The 22,418-nt window shown below is 38.8% G+C and overlaps 1 long non-coding RNA gene across 1 annotated transcript in view; it reads right to left on the bottom strand.

Moving 5' to 3' along the window:
* Window positions 1–22,418, bottom strand: part of LOC132344329 (uncharacterized) — a 111,658-nt gene that overhangs the window by 49,903 nt on the left and 39,337 nt on the right. Inside the window, exon 3 of the long non-coding RNA XR_009493584.1 lies at window positions 11,108–11,254. This is a non-coding gene — a long non-coding RNA (uncharacterized lncRNA). The remainder of the gene's footprint in view (window positions 1–11,107; window positions 11,255–22,418) is intronic.

Below are 22,418 nucleotides of genomic sequence, written 5' to 3'. Positions count from 1 at the left end.
TTCAAGTCTATAAATTTACTTCAATGAACAGCTGTGAAAATTAAAAAAAAAAATCCATAAAAGGAATGGGTGACCACTCAAAAAATGCTTGATTTCCACTCTCCCTTTCTATTAAAAGAATTTGTAGCTTTTAAAACAGACATCTGTCCCTTTCAGGCCCCTAATTTCAAAGGTAAGATCACATATTTTGAATATGGCATTACAATCAAAATAACATAACTCAAGATTATGATTTTTTCTACTTCCTCTACCTTTCTCTCTGTAGGAGGAATGCAAATCTTAATTTTTAGGAAGAACATCACAACTAAGTAAATACTTAGCACTTTAAAGGAAACTCATTTTCACTTCAATGAATCCTTGCCAGGAGACACGATCTTAAAAACACAGAATCTTCACCATGATGCCTAAGGATAACAGCCCACAGTACTTACAGCCTCCTACCCAAGTTTCTATGGTGATGCTTGAAGGCAAAGGGTTTGAATTCAAACTGCCAAGTAATCTAAAGAAAACCCCTTGCCTCATTCCTCAAAGCAGTTTTAAAATAATTTGTTGAGGGAGGGAAAAGATTTATACTTTATACTTTTTAATACAATTGGTTTTTTCCCTAAATTAAGACATTAATTTTCAAGTGAGACCTCCTTGGCTCCTAATGGGCTAAGGATAAGAATTCTAGACAAGTTTTCTAAGACCCATTTTCTTTTTGACAATCAGGAAATACTAGACACTGTTCAAGTAGAGGCTGAGTTTAAACTTGCCATGTAGCTGAAAAATCATCAGCAAAATATTAATCTCAGCTGAAACCTGATATATACTCTCCCATGTTCCTTAGGTATAATACATTCCAGCGATTAAAAATACATTCCATTTCCTCTAAGTGCACATTCAATCTGTCAAACTGGATGACAACACCATAAAGCTGCTGAAATTCTGAAACCCAACCTGCTAAACAACCTGAATAGCCCTTTTCCAAAGAAAAGTTACAAGCAATGTACGTATCCTTTTCAGATGTGAAAACGTCTCAAAATTCCCTAAGAAGGATTTCAAAATAGTCCCCTATTAAACTGCTGAATATGAAGAGCATTTCAAATTTCCAGCTTAATTTAAAATTTCCATATTCATTGTCAATGGTACTCAAAATTTTTCCTTGTGCTCCTAGGAATGCTGCAGGGTTTCAGATCCCTCTAGCAGACATAGGCAGAAACCCTTGCAAACCGTGGGTTGTATCTTTAAAAGGTGTCAAAGGAAAAGCAGAAGAAATGCTGTAATCTCCACCCACTGTCACTTAAAGACATAGCAGCCCACGCGCTCTGCACGCCTAGCCAGCATCCTGCATCCACCCTTTCTTTCAAACCCAGTGCATTAGACTATGGAAACTCAGGATGTGTGGCCACAGCGGCCCCTGCCCTGGCTCCAGCTGGCCCACCATGTGGCGTGGCCGTGACCTTAGTCACACTTCCCCCTAACATCCTGTGAGTGGGCTCAAGCTGGAGCCAGACCTTCCCACCGCACTGCCAGCCCTGCTCCTGGAAATGACAACCCCCCACTGCCTAAAACATTCCATTCTCCTCTAATACCAACAGAGTTTCCTGCTCCCCACCCCTCCTGAACAACAGGTCTTTGAAAATCATTCACCACCCTGGTAATACCTTTAACTGTTTAGCTATGGAGGGAGACATTTACAATTTCACTTCCAATCCTCATAGACGCTTGTTCTCAGATTTTTAACTCAACTATTTTAACTATTAGCATAATAATCACTTCTCCAGGAATTATAAGCCCAGCTAACATTCAGAATCTAAAACAGAGCACTGAAAAATCTGCACAACGAAGCTCTCTTCGTTTAAGAAGTATTTCATTGCCTCAAGAGGGTGCTTGCTGGATTCAAATTTATAGAAGCACTGTCTCCCTGGTCTTTTTCTAGTTGGATAAAAGGATTTCAGAAAGCTCTGAGTTGTATGTATAACTTCTGTGCTTGAAAAAGAACTTCCATTGTAATAAATAGGTCAATGAGGAAAAAAAAAAAAAAAAACTCTCTCCATTTAATTTTAGTTGTAGTGTCAAGAAAGAAGCAACTTTAATTTCATCGAATGATGGATATAACACTACTAATTGGCAGTATTAATCCCACCTTCCTTCTAAAATGCACATCTAGATCCAAGGATGGTTTTTCAAGCAAAGATGTAAAGCTGGGTAGAGTAACACTAAGGAGACAGTTCACATATCCATTGTTTAAATTCATGCTATTCTAAATATTTGAAAACAGACATAGAACTTCTGGGTCTGCTTAAGATGTTGACAGCACACTCCACCCTGTCTTTCCCAGGGAACACAAACTGTAAAACCTGGAAGGACTGCCTGGAGCAGCTCTTTGAGGACTGAGGAGTAAATAGTAGCAGGCAGATTAGGAAAGACTAGAATTCAAATACCACCAAAGTGCCAGCAAGTTTACCATGACTTTTCCTCTAGTATGCCCCAAGACTGAACTCAACACATTGCCAGCAGGCACCAGGCACTGACAGAGAGCCAGGAGATGCCCTGTAGCTCTGGCTCAGAGAGCAGGAAAGAAAACTCCTGACACTCAGAGAGTGGGGGAAATCCCTCATTTTTTTCCTCCTCTCTGTTCTCTCAGGCCACAGCCCCCAGGAGCAGCCTGGAGCAACAGGAGCCTGCAGGACCAGAACTCTGGAGGAGGAGAACATTCCTCTGGGTTCAGCAGAACAGGGGTTCCAAGAGGATGGGGCCAAAGCTCGCGATATTTTTTCTCTCTCTGGTGTTTCTCTCTATTGCTTGCACTGGGGATATGGGCACAGATGTGGAAGTACATGGCAGAACAGAATAATGAAATCCAATTTTTTGGTTAAAAAAAGGGAAGTCTGGTGGACTTAGAAACTATTGGAAAACAACAAGGTCTTACTGTATAGCACAAGGAACTATATTCAATATCCTTTGATCAACCATAATGGAAGAGTCAAAAAAAGAGTGTGTGTGTTTATATATATATATATATATATATATATATATAGATAGATAGATAGATAGCGTCCCAGGTGGCGCTAGTGGTAAAGAATCAGCCTGCTAATGCAGAAAATGCAGGAGACATGAAAGATGAGGATTCAGTCCCTCGGTTGGGAAGATCCCCTGAAGGAAGGCATGGCAACCCACTCCAGTATTCTTGCCTGGAGACTCCCATGGCCAGAGGAGCCTAGCGGACTACAAACCATGGGGTCGCAAAGAGTTGGACATGACTGAAGTGACTTAGCATGCAGGCATATATATATACACAAACACATATATATAACTGAATTATATAACTAACTGAATTACTTTGGTCTACAGCAGAAATAAACACATTGGAAATCAACTATACTTGAATCAAATAAAAATTTTTTAAAAGTACTGTTGAGATCACAGAGGAAGGAACTTGGGAAGAGGCCCCATAAATGGTTTCTGAACTCCTGGACTCACCTGTAAGCTTTACCTGCGTGGATCTCATCCTAAACAGCCTACTGAAGACCCTGAGAACTGAACTACCTAAGTCCCAGGCAGGTCACTGGGGAGCATATATATCAGACACATTCAAGTACCACTGTCAAGGCTTGGAAAATTGAACTGACACTGGGACCAGAAGGTGGGTTAGAACAGAAGGTGGGTTAGAACTTGCTCTATGAACCTAACCAAGTAGACTGTCTGCTAAAACAAAAATAGCAACATTCTCCATGGGCTTTCAACAAGATACAGTCTCATAATACTCAAAATATGCTGGATAAAATTCAAAATTACCCAGCATGGGAAAAGACTATCAACAGATGCCAATGTCAAGAAGACAGAGAGGTTTGAACTACCTGATAAAGAATTTAAAAGAGTTATTATAAAAATGCTCCAGCAACCAATCATGTGCAATCTTGGAACCTATAAGTGAAAGTGAAGTCGCTCAGTCATGTCCGACCCTTTTGACCCCATGGACTGCAGCCTACCAGGCTTCTCCGTCCATGGGATTTTCCAGAGTGGAAATACTGGAGTGGGTTGTCATTTCCTTCTCCAGGAGATTTTCCCTACCCAGGGATTGAACCCAGGTCTCCCTCATTGTAGGCAGATGCTTTACCGTCTGAACCAAAATCTGAACAAAGACAGAAAATATACAAAGAAGAACTGCTGGAAATTTTAGAATGGAAAAATAAAATGAAATAAAAACTTACTAGATGGGCTCAGTGCTGTGTGGAGATGAGTCAGTGAACTTGAAGATAAAACCATAGAAATTAGCCAATCTGAACAACAGAGAGGGAAACAAACAAAAAAAAGATTTAAGAGCAAAACCACAGTGCCCCGGGGATTTGTGGGACAATAACAGAAGATCTGACATTTGTGTCATGGTAGTCCCAGAAAAAAGAGAAAGAATGCAGTGCAGGAAGAAAATCTAACAACATAATAGCTGAAAGCTTCCTAAATTTCTCAAGAAACATAAATCTAAATATTGATTGATTTGGCTATGCCAGGTCTTGGTTGTGGCATGCTGGATCTTTAGTTGTGGTGTATGGGACCTAGTTCCCTGACCAGAGATCGAACCCAGGCCCCCGGAATTGGGAGCACAAAGTCTTAACCACTGGACCACCAGGGAAGTCCCAAGAGACATAAATCTATACATTCAAAAAGCTGTCCTTCAGGAATGAAAGTGAAATACTGACATCCTCACTTGAAGGAAAACTAAGATCATTTATTGGCGGCTGACTTCCTCTAAGATAACAGCTAAAGAAAAGTCAGAGGGGAGTGATACCACAAGGAACATGAGGACTGAAGAAAGAGCAAGAGAACTGGTAGATATCTGGCTAAAAATAAAACATAATACTTTTCCTCTAGAGCTCTTTGTTGAAAGCAAAAATTATAACATTGCCTACGGGATTTCAAAGTATGCCAATATAACAGATCAGATGAAAGTAACAACAGAAGGGAGGATAAAGGGACCTTTATGACGGTCACAATTTCTAGAGCAGGTACTGAATAAAAAGATACAAACAGAAACACAAGAGATCAAGTAAAATAAAACACTAAGAAATAAATAAAGAAGGCAGGATACAGAAAACAGATGCCTGAAAATAGAAGGAACAAACAGAAAACAATAATGAAATGATAGGCATAAATCCAATATCAATAATTATGTTAAACTCAAATGGTCTAAACAGATGAAAAGACAAAGACTATGAGAATGAATAAAAAATATGAGCCATATGCTAACAAAAACCTCACTTGAAATATAATACTATCTGTAGATAGGTTAAAAGTAAAAGGATAGAAAAAGGTATACTATGAAAACACTTCAGAAGAAAGCTGAAGTGGCTTTACATTAGACAAAACAGACTTCAAAACAAAGACAACTGCCAGAAACAAAGAAGCAGACTACATAAAAGGGTCAATTTGCCAAAAAAGATGTGAAAATCTGAAATGCATTTGTATCTAACAACAGACCTTCAAAATACATTAAGCAAAAACTGACATAACTCAAACAAGAAACAGATAGATCTAAAGTTATAGTTGGAAGCTTTAAAACTCCTACTCCTCTCTTGGTAATATATAGTAGAAATTGTAGACAGAAAATACCACCAAACAACTGAATCTCGTATTTATAAAACATTCTAACCCACAAAAGCAGAATATGCATTCTTTTCAAGTACACATAAAATATCCACCAAGATAGACCAAACTCTAAAGTATTAAACCTCAACAAACTTCAAAGAATTGAAATAATGCAAAATATGTCTTCTGATCATAATGAAATTAAACTAGAAATCAACAATGTTACTTCTAAATTAATGTATGGGTCAAAGGGAAAGTTTCAAGTGAAAAAAATTTAATCTGAACAAAATAAAAATATAAGCTTATCATGGGTGGGACCTCCTGGCAGTCCAGTGGTTAAGAATCCATGCCTCCACTGCAGGGGACATGGGTTCGATCCCTAGTCAGGGAACTAAGATTCTGTATGCTGCATGGTGTGACTAAAAAAATAAAAAATACAAGATATCAAAATGTGTGTGATGCAGTTAAAATGCTACTTATAGGGAAATTTATAACAAACAGTTATATTAGAAAAATGAGAGGTCTCTAATCAATAATCTAAGCTTCCACATGCAAAAACAAGAAAGCAAAGAGCAAAATTCACCCAAAGCAAGGAAACGACAGAGCTGAAATAAATGAAAATGAAAGGGAAAAAAAGGCAAAGAAAGGAAAGAAAGAAAAATCAATGAAAACATACACTGATTACTTGAAAATATCAATAAAATCATTAAGCCTCTAGCAAGACTGACAAAGGGAAAAAAAAAAAAACACAACTTACTAACATCAGGAATGAAAGAGGGAATACCACATCATTCTCACTGACATTAAAAGGATAATAAGGAAATATTACGAACAATTCTAAACATATAAATTTGATAATATTGCTAATATTTTTTATGTTTTTTAAAAAATCTATGTTCTTGAGGTATATGGGTCTGTGGTTTTCTTTGTTTTGTTCTTTTTACCATTTTTGGTATCAGAGTGATGCTGGCCTCATAAAACAAACTGGGAACTTTTCCCTCTTCTGAAAGAGATTGTCTAAAATTGGTGCTATTTCTTCCTCAAATGTTTGTTAGAATTTACCAGCAGAACCACCTGAGCCTGGAGATTTCTTTTTCAGAATGTTTTAAACTATGAATCCAGTTTTATTAATGATTATAGAACTATTCAGATTATTGATTTCATCTCAGATGAGATTTGGTAGGCTATAGTTTTTTTTTTTTTCCCCAGGAATTGGTATAATTTTTTGTTGAATTCTCAAATTTGATTCCCCTTGCATTAGAGAAGAGACCATTTGATCCAGGACTTTCCAAACTGTCACAGAGAGGGCTCCAATCTTCTTGGCAGTAAATCAGATAAGGGGAGGGGAAGGGGGAATATATAAGAGGCTCAGGGGAGGGGTTTTGATATGGTAAATTTCAGGCTCCTAGCTTCTGAGACTGGTCTGTCACACACCACTGTACTTACTACAGTCATCTGAATCCCTATTACCTGGCCAGGCAGAGGATCTGAAGTATTACAAGGTGGCTAGAAACTGTGGTGCTGGAGGTAGGGCAGGGGATGGGACATAGGAGTGGAGGCTGAAGTCAATTCTAAGTCCAGTCAGCAGGGGAAGGCCAGTGTCTCCACCCTCCTCTCCCACCAGAGCAACTGCCCACTGAACCACCTCCTGGGATTCCTCCATCTTAGCTGCAGCAAACAGCCAGGCATAGGTTAAGGTTGACATGGCTTCTGCCCACAAAGAAGCAGAAGTCTTTTTAATTCTTTTATTATTTTGAGGAGAACGGGGCTGCAACAGGAAAAGTGTGGAAAACACTGCTCCCGGATGTCCCAAAGGAGGTGACGGGTTCTGGCCTGGGCTCCTGAGGAAGGCCCTGGGCCAGCCCTTCCCAGCCCAGGGCAGGGCACTTCAATGGAATCAGCCGGGGTTTGGAAAGAAAGTCGTGGCATTCAACGGACTGGCTGCAATTCTTCCTCCATTTAGTCAGACTCACACTCTGAGACTCATAAAGCTGAAAGTGACTGCATGAATCCCCCTTCCTATGGCCTTATTTCACAGATGAAGAGACTGAAGTCCAGTTATGGGAAGTAGCTGGCCCAAGGTCGCCTACGCTGTTGAGGCAAAAATGGGATTGGGGCCCAAATTCCAGGTCCCCACCAGTGTTCTTTACCTTACACATAAAAACAAGTATTGACTGTTTATATATATACAGCTACTATACATATATGAGTCAATGTGACAACAGTTTCCATCATCATGGAATTTGAACTTCAGTGGGGAGTCTGGATATTCAATAATTACATAGGTAACTAAAATGAAAATGAGCATTAAATTAATAAGAAATAACATAATGAGTATAAATATATTAACTTAAAGTTTTCCCAAAATACAAACCCACCAGCATTAACACAACTGTCATAGTGATCTCAGTGGAAAAGTTTCACCTTGAAAAACTGGGGAATTATCAAATGTGAGGGCTTCCCAGGTGGCGCTAGTGGTAAAGAACCCACCTGCCAATGTAGGAGACATAAAAGATGTGGGTTTGATTCCTGGGTTGGGAAGATCCCTGGAGGAGGGCATGGCAACCCACTCCAGTACACTCACCTGGAGAATCCCATGGACAGAGGAGCCTAGGGGCTACAGTCCATAGGGTCGCAGAGTTGGACATGGCTGAAGTGACTGAGCAAATGCGATCTTTCACTGATTGAGTGAAACTGCATGTTGTTTAAGTCTGCAACCCAGACTGCTTTTGTCCCTAATGTGAAGCACAATCTTAGGTACATGGAGAAGAATGTCACATTTAGTATACTAAGGAGCTAGACAAAAAGCTGGACATTGAAAGGAATAACAGTTTTTGCCATGAGTCCTTTCTTGGACCAGGATGAAAGAGCCGCTGTAAGGTAATTCAAGCCAAGCATGGCCCAGATACTGCAAAGAGGTAGCACCACAGCCACCAAGGCCCTGAAACATGCACCAGCATGACATACTCCAGAGAGCAGGAGCCCTCTACTCAGTAAACTGGATAGTTCTGCAGGGTAGAGAATGAATGCCTGTAGGATCTATTTCAACAGCTTGCTGATGAAGAAAGAACAAGATGAAATGTGCACAGATAAAGCTTCTAGTTTTATCTCAGAGACTTATCAATGTGACATTTTAAATGGGAAACTTTCATGAAAGTTTAATAAGTTACACTTTGGGGAGATGTTTCCCCTACAACTGGTGCTCTCATGATGGAAGTATTTAAAGGGGCTCTGGTTTTCCCTTGTACTTTCAAGGGATAAACTAAATCATGGAATATGAGACTTGAGGTGAAAAGTGGTCATCACTGAAGCTTTGCACGTGGTAAGTTACCACATGAGAGTTTAATAAAACAGGCTCAAGGCTATAGTCCATGAACTGAGAATTCTACTGTATCAGGAGGTCTTTTAACCATAATGATAAGGATTAAAATAGGTGTACAATTCTACATGAAGCAAAGAGCCTTCTGTAAGAAAAAAAAAAAGGTCAACTTACCTATGAAGTGGCAAAGATAACTACTAAAAGAGATGTTTCCAGAAGCATCTATACCAGATTGAGAAGTGGGGTAAACAGAACACAGAGTTTCTGACAGAAAAGCAGGAGGAACTGTCAGACAGTCACAAAGCTTCTCGCTTTATCTCAGAATGTGTAGGATTCAGGCCACAGCTATAGAAAAACAGGTATGTGACCATGCATCTAGGCTCTCTGCTCATCATCCCAAAATGTCTAAAGGTGTTTATTTTGGTTAAAGGTATAGAATTTAAGATTTTTTAAAATTTCTTAATGTATTCACCTTAAAAATTCAGATTCATACTTGCCAATTCTTATGGGGCAGAAATAATTTATCATCATCACAACAGGCTGTAAAAGTCTAAAGTAGGAACTACCACAAAGGCTTAATGGAATCTCCCTCCTTGAAAGTTATTAATAATAGAATGGTTTAGTTCACATTTCCCTCACACCTCAGGAGCTGGTGTAGTAACCTCAGGAGTACCTTGTTAGTTCAGTAATTCTGTGAATCAATGGAAAAATGATGACGACTGATCTTGGGCTCTATGTTTCAATGCCTTGATAGAAGAAAGGACAAGATGAAACACACACAAAGCTTCCTGTTTTTAATCTCAGGACTTGACAAAAAATACCCCTTATTTTGATATATGTTCACTGCTGTATCCAGAGCACCTAGTACGGAGTCTGACATATAGTGGGACAGCAAAAAACGTGCTCTTTGGAATAAAGAGATAGTCTTAATATTAAACACAAATTCTTTCAAACTAAAAATATATGCCCTGAAAAGTCACTATTTTGTTATTCAGTGATATACAAGGAAGGGAGGAAATAGCAAACCAGACATTCATTTTTATTTTTTTCTTGGTATGATTTGGTGAAATCAAACAAGTGAGGATACCTTTTATTGTTTACTATGTATGTGATTTGAGGCAAATGATTTGAATGCCACTCTTAAGTATCTATGTGTACATTCGTGCTAAGTCACTTAAGTTGTGTCTGACTCTTTGTGACCCTGTGGACTGTAGCCAGCCAGCTCCTCTGTCCAGGAGGCAAGAATATTGGAGTAGATTGCCATGCCCTTCTCCAGGGGATTTTCCCGACCCGGGGATCGAACCCACGTCTCTTATGTCTCCTGCATTGACAGGTGGGTTCGTTACCACTAGCACCCCTGGGAAGCCCCAATATCTATGGCCTCATATTTAAAATAAGGCCAATAATCTCTCCCTCACAGTATCACAGTAAAGATTAAATCTGTCCATATTATTTCAGAGCCTAGCACATAATAGCTATTTTAACAAATGAAGACCTATGAGAAAGTATAAGAAAGTTTCTCACAGTCTTCTTTGACCTCAAACACAGAACCCAAGTAGAGGTATGTATCATCCATGTCACTTTCTGAGTTTCTTCCCCAAAGAAATGACTCCATCACTCATTACAGCAAGAATTCTCTACCCTGAGTGCAGAGTGGAACCCCAGGAAAGCTTTCCAGTCAGGCGATCTGCTCACTGTAGCTCTTTAGTGGTAGATGGGAGGACAGAGGTGCCCAGTGGGGTTCTCCACCTGGCCCTGAACCCCCAGGTTCTGTGCCCTCAAGGAGGGTGTGCAGGTGCTTGGGAACAGAGGGGCACTGGAAAGGATGCCATCAGTAAGTACCCAGGGAGCACCATGCTTGAGAGCAGGTGACAGGTAGACAAGCATAGGGAGCACCAGGGAAGGATGGCTGGCCCCATTAAGGAGCATATGACCTCTTCCTCAGAGAAGCAGCCTTCATTTAACCAGCAAGGAAAAGGACATTTGGAAATAACTTCTACAAGCTGTGATTTGACAGAAATTTCTAATGAATGTATACCAAAGCTTTCCAAACAACAGCTCTGAAATTGGCTGGCTAATTTGGCCTAAACCATAACATATGGATTGATCTAAATGCTGCTGAGAGCTTCCATTTTAAAAGCAAGATATGTATTTTTTCCAATACAGGTTTAACATTAAAAAAAAAATCTTCAGTGATGTAATCAGAAGGTCAACACTCACCAAGCTGAGCAAAAGTATTTCTCTTCAAGAGAGTGCCAATCAAGCAGAAGCAATTCCCATCTTTACCTCGTAGATAAGCCATATGCTATTTTAGTTCTCTGCATAACTTCAAGGATGTTGCAACCTTTTAGGACTCAGTTTCTCCATCTGTTCAAAAAAAAAAGCAGGGAAGGATGGATCTAGCTCATTCTAAGACACTATGCTTCTCTTCTGAAAACAGCAATCATTGGTACTTCCCTCTAGGCCAGGAATTACTAAATATGCTTACCTTTTAAGATGTGGTTCCCAAAGAGAGACTAGAGTTTAAAAAAGAACACAATGAGTTAACGCAGGCTTAAAGGAAAACTTTAGAGACACTGTTTATCCTAAAACAAGACAGACTACATCATCTCCTTTTTCTTTTAATCTAATTTCCATAAACCCATGTCCCAAATGTCAGAAACATTTCTCACATTAGGTAGTGTGTGTGAAAGTGAAAATGTTAACTGTGCAGTCATGTCTGACTTTGCAACTCCATGGACTGTAGCCTGCTAGGCTCCTCTTTCCATGGAGTTCTCTAGGCAAGAATACTGGAGTGGGTTGCCATTCCTTTCTCCAGAGAATCTTCCTGACCCAGGGATCAAACCCAGGTCTCCTGCATTTCAGACACATTCTTTATAGGCTGAGCCACAGCTAAGGCCCATCTTAAGATAAAATAAATCCACTTATAGGTTGGGAACACTCTTGATAAGTATGCGGTTGTCGGAACGCAAAAGATGAGCACAGTACTGAATCAATTGCTTATTGAAGACCCAGTGCAGCATACTAATCTCAGTATCCTTGCTCAGACCATAGCTAGGAGTGCAAGTCAGTCAAAGCTATGGTTTTTTCCAGTAGTCATGTATGGATGTAAGAGTTGGTCCATAAAGAAGGCTGAATGCCAAAGAATTGATGCTTTTGAACTGTGGTGTTGGAGAAGCCTCTTGAGAGTCTCTTGGATAGCAAGGAGATCAAACCAGTCAATCCTAAAGGAAATCAATTCTGTATATTCATTAGAAGGAGTGATGCTGAAGCTCCGAAACTTTGGCTACCTGATGTGAAGAGCTGACTCATTAGAAAAGACCCTGATGCAGGGAATGACTGAAGGCAGGAGGAGAAGGGAATGACAGAGGATGAGATGGTTGGATGCATCACGGACTCAATGGACATGAGTTTGAGCAAGCTCCGGGAGGTGGTGAAGGACAGGGTGGCTTGGAGTGCTGCAGTCCATGGTGTGGCAAAGATTCGGACAGGACTGAGTGGCTGAACAAGGAGTGCAAGATGCTGACCAAAAAAAAAAAAAAAAAATCTTGAAAGAGGGCTCTCATTTAGTACTGATGATAGAAGAAGAAACACATCCATTTTTTGTGATCAGTTCAGTTCAGTCACTCAGTCATGTCCAACTCTTTGTGACCCCATGGACTGCAGTACGCCAGGCTTCCCTGTCCCTACTCAAACTCATGTTCATTGAGTCGGTGATGCCATCCAACCACCTCATCCTCTGTCATGTGAGATTTTTTTGTTATACATACAAATTATAATCAAGTTAACATACCAGCAAAGGTCTCATTTTGTACCATTCTCAGTAATGGAGGACAAATCATAAAAACAAGGTAGAGCTAAAACCAGCCTGGTTTAAAAGCATGAGCTATATAGAGTATCTGAAGAAAAATGGATTTTTCATAAGTTCCAATACAAAGAATACCTTAATATTCATTAAACACTGTAAAATATCTTTCATAGACCTTACATTTGATAATACTGTATGCTCTAAGAGCCCAATGTAGGTATAGAAAATTTGATATTTATCAACCACTAATAACTGTACAGACTGAAAAAGCAGAGAGCACTCACTCACAGAATAAGGATTTCTAAGGCACGTAATAATGACCAAGCTAGAAAACAGTTGAAAAGTTTTACATTACAACAGCCCTGTATTATAACCACTTAAAGTGTTCTTGGTTTGTAATCATACAAGTCCATTTCTTAAAACTGGAGAACTATTATTGTAGCCAAAGGTCAACAAGTACCTATGCTGAGAGTCACTAAAAGAAATCCATTTAGGAAGAAGTAGATTTGTACAATGTCTGTGAAGCGAAACATCAACTCTCAATATTTCTAAGGGGAACATGAAGTCCTCTTTTTTCACTCTAATTCGTTTCTTTGGACCTTAACACCACGCATAAAATGTCTAACTCCTACCATTTTGAAAGCATTCTCCTAAAAGCACAATGAAAATTTTAATTACAAAAGAAAGAAGTGGTAAGATTTTTTCCCACTTATTTTAAGAGAAGAAATACCCAAAGGAAGCCAAAATGTTACTTAAAATGCCTGATGCTAAACTCATGTCAAAATAGAATATGGAGGCTCATGGAAAATAATCGCAACTTTGCTAAACACTAGCATAAAAATTACTTTTCATGTAAAAACTATTTGTTAAGGGTCCAGTCTCGAATGAACATATAGAAATAAAACCTTCTTGACAGAGATAGCTGGACAAATAAATTCTTTATTTCTCTCATATTTTTCAGAATATGTTCACATAGTTCTTAATTCACAAGACATAATATGGTATAGTCCACTGTATAAATGGATTCATTTGGAAAGCCTCCTTTCTTTCACAGGCTTAAAAATGCTTGCTTCCTGTTTTCCAGGAGAACATATTTATAATTAGTAGTTTTTCTAAGATTTACTTTGCATGCTTCTCATGTGATTAAGACACTGACAGGGCTAACCAGCATGGGGTAGTAACTGAACAGGGGCAAAATCCTCACTTACTAGAATGTTCACAAGCCTGTACTGGTAAGTCCTTGGCCTTCAGTGTTTATGTCCCTGAGGCTTTGGTTAGGTTTTAGACAGCATATTAAAAAACAGAGACATTCCTTTACTAACAAAGGTCCACCTAGTCAAAGATGCAGTTTTTCCAGTAGTCATGTATGGATGTGAGAGTTGGACTATAAAGAAAGCTGAGTGGCAAAGAATTGATGCTTTTGAACTGTGGTATTGGAGAAGACTCTTGAGAGTCCCTTGGACTGCAAGGAGATTCAACCAGTCTATCATCAGTTTTAAATATTCATTGGAAGGACTGATGCTAAAGCTGAAACTCCAATACTTTGGCCACCTGATGTGAAGAACTGACTCATTGGAAAAGACCCTGATTTTGGAAAAGATTGAAGACAGGAGAAGGGGATGACAGAGGATGATTTGGTTGGATGGCATCACCGACATTGTCATTGGACATGAGTTTGAGTAAACTCCAGGAGTTGGTGATGGATAGGGAGGCCTGGCGTGCTGCAGTTCATGGGATCGCAAAGAGTCAGACATGACCAAGTGACTGAACTGAACTGCACTGATTTTACCAGAAAGGAATAATGTAGCTAACAGCCACTAGTATATTAATATATGACATGCTAATTTATTTCTGTCAGCAAAGAGGACACCAGATGAAAGGAAATTTAAAGGGCCTCTGCACTCCCTCCTCCCCTCCTCAGCGACCCAGCTGGATTGCCTGGGGTCTAGGAAATCAAAGGAGAAAAAGGCAGAGGGTTCATAATGCTGGGTGAGAAACCTGAAAGACTGATTTATCTACTTCCCTGGGTTGCTTTAAAGGCCGGCAATTCTATTTTGTGTTTCGTTGAACTCTCAAATAACTTTACCAAAGCACACAAATAAAGGCAGAAATTAACATGTACAAAGCAAAAAATATATGGAACATTCACTTACACAATTCATGGAAAAGCAATACATTTGCATCTCTCTGTCAAGTGAAGCATTCTGGGAAGGCAGATATCTTGGCTTCCCAAAGCCTCACAAGCCTCTGCAGCTTGGCTACTTTAGGGGTGGACCTCAGCTCGAAAGACCTTTTTGCATCTTGGAACCATAGCACATCCATCCTTCCCTTATTCCCATGTCAACCCAGTGATGAGTTTTCTGAGTAAGGTGATTCTGTTGGCCAAAGGAGGCCCCCCCCCAATGCATCATTTCCCCTTTGTTTAGAAGGCAGTTTCATTTTATACAGCAACACCAAACTGGGAGTTGATTTGGGAAAGGTGAATATGAAACAGCAGTAAAGGAAACCGGTATAGCTTCTATGGAAATTCTGCGTCTTTTAGTTGCTTTGAGGTCAACCTGAATTCACGTCAGTCATCACATTCAAGGGGATGCTCAGACAGTGCAAAAGGCAATATTCTGGCTAACGAAGCCATAAACAAATGAAATAAGGTTCGAACCGTGTCTCCTCAATTTGTTATTCTCAGCTTTCAAATACAATACAAACTCCCCTATGGCTCAATTTCCTTTTAAATAAAATGAGAAAATTGTCAAAAATTACTCCTTGCTTCTCACTAATTTTTGGAACAAGTAAAACTTGTAAAGCATTTTGCAAATATATATATATATATATAAAGATATTTTAAAAGACTGGAGGGAGGATGAAATGTATAAGCAGGATAAATACTTCTAGATGAAAATTCTTTTGTAACTACCTTGTAATTTTTTGAAAGTGAAGGTGAAAGTCACTCAGTTGTGTCCACTCTTTGTGACCCCATGGACTATATACAGTCCATAGAATTCCCCAGGCCAGAATACGGGAATGGGATGCCATTCCCTTCTCCAGGGGATTTTCCCAATCCAGGGATTGAAACCTGGTCTCCCTCATTGCAGGCAGATTCTTTACCAGCTGAGCCACCAGGGAAGCCCAAGAATACTGGAGTGGGTAGCTTATTCCTTCTCCAGTGGATCTTCCCGACCCAGGAATCGAACCGGGGTCTCCTGCATTGCAGGCAGATTCTTTACGAGCTGAGCTACTGGGGAAGCCCCTTTTAATTGTTTCAGTTCAATTCAGCTCAGTCGCTCAGTCATGTCAGACTCTTTGCAACCTCATGGACTGCAGCACACCAGGCCTCCCTGTCCATCACCAACTCCCAGAGCTTACTCAAACTCATGTCCATTGAGTTGGTGATGCCATCCAACCATCTCATCCTCTGTCGTCCCCTTCTCCTCCCACCTTCAATCATTCCCAGCATCAGGGTCTTTTCAAATGAGTCAGCTCTTCGCATCAGGTGGCCAAAGTGTTGGAGTTTCAGCTTCAGCCTTTCCAATGATATTCAAAACTGATTTCCTTTAAGATGAACTGGTCGGATCTTGTTGCTGTCCCAGGGACTCTCAAGAGTCTTCTCCAACACCACAGTTCAAAAGCATCAATTCTTTGCCACTCAGCTTTCTTTATAGTCCAACTCTCACATCCATACACGACCACTGGTAAAACCATAGCCTTGACTAGACGGACCTTTGTTGACAAAGTAATGTCTCTGCTTTTCAATATGCTGTCTAGGTTGGTCATAACTTTCCTTCCAAGGAATAAGCATCTTTTAATTTCCTGGCTGCAATCACCATCTGCAGTGATTTTGGAGCCCCCCAAAATAAAGTCAGCCGCTGTTTCCACTGTTTTCCCATCTATTTGCCATGAAGTGATAGGACCGGATGCCATGATCTTAGTTTTCTGAATGTTGAGCTTTAAGCCAACTTTTTCACTCTATTTCACTTTGTTTAGTTCTTCTTCACTTTCTGCCGCCCTAGAGAAATATTTTTTATATTCTTTGAACTGAGGAACTGTCTCAGATTGGAGATTATAAAGGAGACAAGATGACTAAAAAGCACTGTGGGATCCTGGATGGGATCCTGGAACAGAAGAAGGATATACATGGAAAACCTGGTTGAAATGTGACGAGAAGCCTGGAGTTTAGTTAGAAGTTTTGTACCAATGCTCATTTCCCGGTCTTAATAACAGTTCGTGGAAGATTGAGGAAGCTGGGTGATGGGACTATGGGACCTCTCTGTACTGTTTTTGCCACTGTTCTGCAAATGTAAAATTAGTTCTAAATAAAAAGTTTAAAAAAACACTCTTTGAGACAGAAAAACCATTGATAAATGTTTTATTAAGAACCTTAGCAACAAGGATTTACCATATAATGTAGGGAACAATATTCAAGATCTTGTAATAACCTATAATGGAAAATAACCTGAATATGTGTGTGTGCATGTATGTCTATCTGAATCACTCTGCTGCACGCCTGAAACTAACACAACAGTGTAAATCAACTATACTTCAATGCTTTTTTTTTAAGTTATATAATTGGAAACAAAAGAAGAACCTAAATCTTTTAAAATAGTGTTTAGTACAATATATATGATTTGCTTCCACTAGTGAATTGATTCTACTCTGTTTTCTTCCATGATTAGAGACATCTCTCTTCACATATCTATCATCCATCACCCAATATAAATGTTTCTTGAGCTTCTTTTATAGCTCTAATGGGCACCATCTCTTTGTATAGCAGATACTATGATTTGACTTCCTGCATAAAGCAATGTTTGCTTTCCTTTCTTGAAATGTCTTCTTCCAGGATACAAGCTTTGTTGTCATACCAGAATTTTAAGATAAGGTTTATGAATTCAGTCATTCAACATATTACTTAAGCTCTTACTTTGGGCAACACCATCTAAACAGTCCGAGGCCACAGATTCTCTTTAGTGGTGATGAACACTGAAGACTTCGCATCCTCCTGCAGACTTGAAAAGTGCGTCAGATCCAGAGAAAAACTTTGAAGGAGCGAACAAACGCTTTCTACTTTGTTTTCCTGACTCTGAGGCTGCTCAATGGAAAGGATGGTCTAGATTCCTTTTTTTTTAATGTCAAAGTGTAAAAACCTAGGTTTCCTTTTAAGTTAAAACCAAAAAAAAAAAAACAAACCAAATAGCTAAGAGTCTAAGGGCTCCAGCATGGTTTGTCTTCTGCTCTCCAATTGCATTTATCTGCAGCATTTCCTGGCCCATTCAATAGCCTCCTTGTGAAGCACTCCTGCCATCTATGTTCCTGGGCTTTCCATTGCTCTCTGTTGAGAAGCTCTAAAAATCCCAAGACATCAAGTTCCATTCCCTTCTGAAGTTTCATTTCAGGAAAGCTATTTCAAACATTACTAATGTGAATTTTTTTAAAAGGATTAAACTCATGGAGGGGTGCTTATATGTCAAAATGAAAACTGAACCATGCTATTTACTAACCTATTTTCAAAGCTCTAAACCTAGATGAGATTGGAAAATAGTCAATCTCTGAATTTTATAGAATAAGCATTTATATACTTCAGAATGAATTGGCAACAGTGATTCTACCTGAGAGACAATACTTAAAACACCTGTCCCTAGCCAAAACTAGAAGACATAAAAGACAGAAGACAGCCTCAATTGAGATTAAGGGGCCATGCAAATGCCTAAGGCGATTCTTGAATCCAATGTCCACATAAATCCTTTCTCTCCCTTCATTTCTCATTCTTGTAAACCAGCAAAACCTATAAAGGATACACTGCAATAACCAAATTGTATCTTAAAAGCTATTCCCTTTTAAATATAATTTGCTCCAATTGTGAATGCAAAAATTTTAGATGAAGTCTTCCCTAAATATAACACAAAACTCTACAGTATAGCTTTTCTGGTGCGCTAAACTTAACTGAAATTTACCACCAATTTTGAAGGAATGGTATTATGTGCGTCTGCTCTCAGCACCTCCAAGTCTGAAAAATAGGTCTGCTAAATTTAAGACAAAATACTGAAATCATCTTCAATGTTAAATGCAGCAGTACACCCTTTCATGTTGAAATTACACTGAGGGGACTTCATAATATATTTTCTACTAAAAGTTTCAATTATTTCAAAACCACTAGATTTCTTTAGAAAAACCAAAACTGCTCGTCAATTTGCCTACAGACTCCCATTTATTTAAATAAATACTCCATTTAATTAACTGTTCAAAGACCTTCAGATAATATTCTCACCAAGGAAACCTGAGGCTTTCTCTTTCCTATCCATGCCATTCAAATTCATGCACTTGAGACAATTTTCTTTCTTATTTATCATACTAAATGAGGGACATTATTTATTTATCCAAGGCCTCACCCAAATGAATAGAACTAATGATTGCCTTCCGTATATATGTGGAATATATTAAAAGTGACCCACGTCCCTGGAAATCCCAAATTATGAGAGAAAACAAAGCTTAACATAAAAGACAATGGGAAAATAAGTTCATTTAAAGATTTTAGCTAAAAACTGAAATCCCATCATGCCCTAGGTGTAGATGAGTCTGTTATTTTCTTCCAGAAAAAATTAATTCCCAAGACACAGCTAGAGAAATCCATCTTTAATGTATGATTCATAATCTTCTTATTTCTTTGATCAAATAAGTACCTGCTATATATTAGACACTGGGTTAGATGAGTGCTGGTATTACAATGATAACCCATGTGGTATCCTTGTCTTTAGAGAATTTAAGTCTAATGAGGCAAGAGACCACTCATGGGACAAGTCGCTTCAATGGTGTCTGACTCTTTGTGACCCTATGGAGTACAACGCGCCAGGCTCCTCTGTCCATGGGATTCTGCAGTCAAGAATACTGCAGTGGGTTGCCCTGTCCTCCTTCAGGGGATCTTCCCAACCAGGGATCAAACCTGTGTCTCCTGCAGCTCCTGCATTGCAGGCAGATTCTTTGCCACTGAGCCACTGGGGAAACCCACTCAATAATCAGTGTCAACAAAAATAAGGCAGATGTTATGAGAGAAAAAGACAGCAAATTCGTTATCTGGCCTCAGGTCAAATACTTTTGGGAAAATGAGTTTCAAGGAAAATAAATTAACATTTAAAAGTATTTTCAACAAGAACAAAAACAAAACATTTTCTGATTAACACTCAAATAATTGGAAATTCCACAATAGAGTTTCTGTCTTTGCACATTCTGGTCAGTTATAATTTTGCTCTATCTATAACCTATAATCTTTCATTTTTAAAAAGATAGCATCTATGTTTATGAAAAAGATGGTTTGTCAGTCCTTAAACTTTTATCCCATGACTGGAAACAAAAACTAAGAAAATAAACTCAAATAAACCTTTTACGTTTCCAGTTTTCAGACACCACCATTGACCTTTTGTTTTTGCTTACCATTGGACACCTACAGTGTTTTTTTCGAGGCAAAACCACATGCAAGCTCATCTGCCAAGAACTACCCCCAGGAAGCCAGTGGAAAAGGAGCCATATTTGAAAGAACTCCATCTAACTCCCGTAAGAAGGGAAAGAGAAATAAGACTTTGTAGGGGTGAACTGAACTACTTCTAAATTTCCCAGAGGGAACCCTTACTTGTGACCAATTCAGCTGCCTTTTGTATTATAGCAGTCTTAAAATAGTTCTCCTTGTATTTATATCCCTTCTAAATTCACTATTGTTACTCACTATGAGTTCACCGATGTTAGTCAGCACAAGTCAGTTAGTCACTATATTTTTTAAACCACCAACTTCCCCCACCCTTTCTGGTTTTCTGATCCCTTCAGCATTTTGCAACATTTAAAAGATGAGTAACTATACACAAGACATGCTGTTGGGCATTTTCTTACATTGTTTTTGATTTAAACAGTGACCATGTCCCCATTAATAAAAGGAGTAGATGGTCACATTTTTTCTCATGAAAAGGTGACACTTCTGTTTAAACCTTAGGGTTAAAATTTTATTTCGCATATATTGGTTAATCATCACTTCTCATAAACTTTTTTTAAATTAGCTCACACAAATTATTTATTCAAACAATAAATCAGTGAATGGATACTATTCTTTCTTTTGATGAAAAGACCCTGGTCTAGTGTGATTTCTGTTAACCACAGGTGGAGAATGGAAAATAATCCAGCAAACTAAGGGTTGTATTAGCCTTTATTTGGCAAAACTAATACAATTATGTAAAGTTTAAAAATAAAATAAAATTAGAAAAAAAAATAAAAATAAATTAGTTTTGTACACTAAAATAAAATAAAATAAAATTATTTGTCAAAGATGAGTTGATAAATAAGATGTGATTTTAAAACAGTAATGGAATATTACTCAGCCACCAAAAAGAATGAAATAATGCCATTTGCTGAGATTATCATACTAAGCAAAATCAGAAAGAGAAGACAAATACCATGTGATATCACTCATATGTGGAATCTAAATTACAATACAAATCAACATAGCTACAAAAACAAACAAAGAAACAAGCAGACTCACAGACACAGAGAATAGACTTGTGATTGCCAAGGGTTCTGGGTAGAGGAGGGAAGGAATGGAGTTTGGGCAAACTATTATATATAGGATGGATAAACAACAAGGTAATAATGTATTATAGCACAGGGAATTATATTCAATATTCTATGACAAATCATAATGAAAAAGAATATATATATACACACACACACATATATATAACTGAGTCACTGCTGTACAGAAGAAATTAAAACATAGTAAATCAACTATACTTCAATAAGATTAAAAATAAATAAATAAAATAACTTGTCAATTAAGACCTGACATAATTACTCCAACTTATCTTTTCAACTTTATCTGTTAAGACCTCCCCAAATCTTTCATTGATTCATACTGCATTGAAGGGAATAAGCATCTCTGCTGTGAGCAACTGAGAGACCTTGAAAGCCGTCTTCCCTTCCTCTCTCCATCCACATCCAATCACCTCAAAGCAGATACTCCCCACAGAAACCTTCCCCAACCACCAGAGCTGCCAGCCATTGCCTGCTCTTTGAACCTGTGCTATAAACTTACTATCCTGATCCTGCTTATCACATACCTACATCCGCTCTTCCTAAGCAAACAGTATGCTTGTTCTAGAGAATCTATTCTTTGGGGTCTCTCTTTAACCTACAGCACCAGGCATTTGAACATACACACCAAATATTTACAAAGCCAATCTTGTCCATTTTCCCCTTTTTAAAGACAAGACATCTCACAGACCCAGATCAAATTCTTGTCCTACCTGAGTTTGGGTTTTCTCTTCCATCATTCAAGCAGCTTGACATGGCCATTGTGTACAGACAATTAAAACAAACAGTGCAAGGATTCCCCAGAGAACCAGTAATAAACAGAAATCAACATTTATATCTCCCCATTTTCCTAATAAGTGTGACAAATGTGCCCTTCATAGTATTCAAGTAATCTGTCACTTTATGCATGCATGCATGCTAAGTCGCTTCAATAGTGTCTGACTCTTTGCAACCCTATGGACTGCAGCCTGCCAGGCTCCTCTGTCCATGGGATCCTCCAGGCAAGAATACTGGAGTGGGTTGCCATGCTCTCCTCTAGGGGATCTTCCTGACCCAGGGACTGAACCCATATCTCATTATGTTTCCTGCACTGGCAGGCGGATTCCTTTAATTCCACGTGGAAACACAACATTATGAATTGTCATGGAATTGTCTATTTGGACT

Source organism: Bos taurus, chromosome X (genome assembly GCF_002263795.3).
Source record: "Bos taurus isolate L1 Dominette 01449 registration number 42190680 breed Hereford chromosome X, ARS-UCD2.0, whole genome shotgun sequence".
In the NCBI taxonomy this organism is placed as follows: Eukaryota; Metazoa; Chordata; class Mammalia; order Artiodactyla; family Bovidae; genus Bos; species Bos taurus.
This window is presented reverse-complemented; position numbering and strand designations above follow the sequence as displayed.